Raw genomic sequence first — 3,346 nt, 5'->3', positions numbered from 1 at the left:
GAAGGAAAGAGGCCAATGTGGATCATAATGCACCGATTCTGGAGAAAATCTTGCTAAGCTTTAAACGCGAAGACATAGGTTGGGTGTGAGATGCTAGAGTGTGTGCCAACCTCCTCGTATTTAATTGAACACAACCATTTCGAGGGGCACAAAGGCAGTCACACTCAAGCATTCCGATTTATGCACATAAAACAAGAGCTCCACCAACTTATCTATCATTGAAGAAGCAAGTGATCCACGACTTGAACGTGTGCCCGTTTGCGTTACCCCGATGAAAGTATAGATTCGGGAAGCTATTCAGGCCGGATACTATAGCAGAGTACTGTAGGAACAATGTGACAATACGATGTAGCAGCACTGTTCACAACCGGCTAAGAAAACAAAGAATCAGAGAATCCACACGGGCGTGTGGAAATTATCCACACCCGTGTGGAAGTTCCACAGGGGCGTATGACATTATACACACCCATGGAGTCGCCCGATTTCAACCCTATTTAAAGCCAATTCAGCCCCGATTTTTCTATTCTTTTCTCCATCTTTTCCCGAACTTGCGAGAAGGCTTCGGCTAGGGTTTTGAGGGGTATTGGCCAAGGTTTTGGAGAGGTTCTACGGCTCTGACATCGTCATTGCTTATGAAGAAGGTTGGTAGGGGAGCTTCCATCGAGGCGTATCCTATACCGAACGAAGGAATCCTTGGATGACGAGTAGAGGACTTTACACAAGACCATCGACATGACCATCGAGGGGGTTTTTCCATGGATTCATTATTTTTATATTCTATTTCTTTGATTGTATTGAGCTCCATGGAGAGCAAAACCCCTAGTGGGTACTTGGGTATTGGTGAACCCTAGGATGTATTTGTTTTATTGAATCTCTTGATATTTGTTGCACTAAACACGGCACCAACACTTAACAAATTATTCATGCAACAAACTAAACCAGAAGATAAGAAAATAATAAACACTTGGGTTGCCTGCTAAGAAGCACTTGTTTAACGTTACTAAGCTTGACGTACCTTGTCTTACCTCACGGGGGTTCATAGATGAAGGTTACCCTCTTACCCATGACTTGAAAGCATGATGTGCAGATTCTCTTGAGGATAGAGGGTGAATTATCGGGCTTCGGATCTCCTAGCGATAGTTCATCCAACTCCTTCGGTTTACGAATGTTTCCAATAGGCTTGGAGCATTTCTGGTGGTGTCTCCTAGCCCTCTTCATTTTTTGGAGCATCTTCTTCAAAATCCCTTAGGTAGATGGTACTTCTTCCGTCGAACAAAGCATCATTACTTCTTCATAATCCTCCTCTTGGTAGAACAAATCCGAATTGAACATTTCCTGCATGTATTCATCAGCAATCTCATCAGTAGTGTTTAGAAACTATAAAGTATCATCAAAATCAAGAGAATGCCACATGACTTCAGCTAGGCAGTATGTGAGCTTGTCATCTCTAACCCTCAAAGTTAGCTCTCCGCCGTCCATGTCAATCAATCCCTTGGAAGTCTGCAAGAACGGTCTCCCAAGTATCAAAGGTACATCTCCATCTTCATCCATGTCTAGTACTACATAGTCAACCGGAAAAATGTACTTGTCTACCTTGACAAGCATGTCTTCAATGATGCCTCTCGGATGTCGCTCTGTTCGGTCCTCTAGTTGCAAAGTCATCCGAGTAGGCCTAGGCTCGCCTAAGCCTAGTTTTTGAAAGAAGGTGTATGGCATAACGTTGATACTGGCACATGAATCAGCCAATGCCATTTCTTCACCTAGATTGCCAATATTACACAGAATGATGAAGCTTCTTGGGTCTTTCTTCTTGTTCGGCATGTTATTTTGCAATACCGCCAAGCATGAAGCATCTAAAATCACTGAAGCACTTTCTTCCAACTTCGTCTTCTTAGTCAACAAGTCTTTCAAGAACTTTGCATACTTAGGCATTTGGGCCAATGCCTCAACAAAAGGAATATTGATGTGGAGTTGCTTGAGCAAACTCAGGAACTTCTTGTGCTGTTTATCCCCTTGGTCATTTTAAAATCTAGAGGGATAAGGGATTCTTTGCTTGAAAGGTGAGGGTGCCATCTCCTTCTCTTTGCTTGTTCCTTCTTCTACCTCTATAACCTCGGGTGCGTGTTCATTTGGCATCTCACTTTGAAGTTTACCTTCAACCTCACGACCACTTCTCAAAGTGATCGCCTTCACTTGCTCTCCAGGGTTGGTCTCTGTATTACTCTGCAAGCTTCCATGTGGCCTTTCAAAGAGAGACTTCGCAATTTGCCCCACCTGATTTTCAAGGTCATGCAAAGAGGCGTTATGGTTGCAAAGTGTAGCCTCGACTGATTCAAACCTTGTCTTTGCAGATTGCACAAATCCAGTCAAGTGCTTCTCTAAATCACTCATTCGGGTTTCCAAAACTGAGACTCTGCTTTCCTCCTGAGGAGCTTGTTGTTGTTGAAAACCCGATGGCCCCATGGTCTTTTGTGGACCCTAATTACTCCATGAGAAATTGGGATGATTCTTCCAACCCTGATTGTAGGTATTGCTATATGGCTTTCCTTGAGGTCTCATACCATTACCTACAAAATCAACATTCTCCACCGAAGAAACATCACCAATAGAGATCGGGCAATCGGAGGGAGCATGTCCTCCACCATACATAGTGCAATTAGTTACGACCGCCACTCTATTTGAAGTTAGAAGATCTAACTTCTTACTCAAGTTTTCCACTTGAGCCACCAATGAAGTTACCGCATCTATTTCGTGGAGACCGGCCATTTTCTCCTTTTCCCTAACATTCCATTGGTAGTTGTTTAACCCCATTTCTTCTATTAACTGACGGGCCTCATTGGGAGTCTTGCTACCTAAGGTACCTCCAATTGCCGCATCCAAGAGTTGCCTTGTACTCATGTTTAAACCATTGTAAAAGGTATGAACAATTATCCACTCCGGGAATCTGTATTGCGAGCACTTTCTCAGGAGCTCCTTGAACCTTTCCCATGTCTCGAATAGAGACTCCAATTCCAACTGAACAAAGGATGAGATCTCATTCCTAAGCTTTGCTGATTTTCCGAGAGGGAAATAACGGGCCAGAAAAGCTTCTACCATCTCCTCCCATGTAGTAATTGATGCTCTAGGTAATGAGTGTAGCCACTGCTTCGCTCTCCGCTTTAGGAAAAATGGGAAGGCTCGCAACTTGATTGCATCATCCGTCACCCCCTTTTATCTTCAGCATATCACACACCTCAAGAAAACTTTCTATATGACTGTTTGGATCTTCATCGGCCAAACTATTAAATTGTGCGGATTGCTGCAACATGTGGATGAATGCAGGCTTTAGTTCAAAATTCTGAGCTGT

The 3,346-nt window shown here is 43.5% G+C and overlaps 1 non-coding gene across 1 annotated transcript; it reads left to right on the top strand.

Moving 5' to 3' along the window:
- The first annotated feature begins 2,941 nt into the window (after positions 1-2,941).
- Positions 2,942-3,048, top strand: LOC120274291. Its single transcript, XR_005540821.1, has one exon. It is a non-coding gene; the product is annotated as a small nucleolar RNA R71 (small nucleolar RNA).
- Positions 3,049-3,346: the final 298 nt, after the last annotated feature.

This window comes from Dioscorea cayenensis, chromosome 12 (genome assembly GCF_009730915.1).
Source record: "Dioscorea cayenensis subsp. rotundata cultivar TDr96_F1 chromosome 12, TDr96_F1_v2_PseudoChromosome.rev07_lg8_w22 25.fasta, whole genome shotgun sequence".
Classification (NCBI taxonomy): domain Eukaryota; kingdom Viridiplantae; phylum Streptophyta; class Magnoliopsida; order Dioscoreales; family Dioscoreaceae; genus Dioscorea; species Dioscorea cayenensis.
This window is presented reverse-complemented; position numbering and strand designations above follow the sequence as displayed.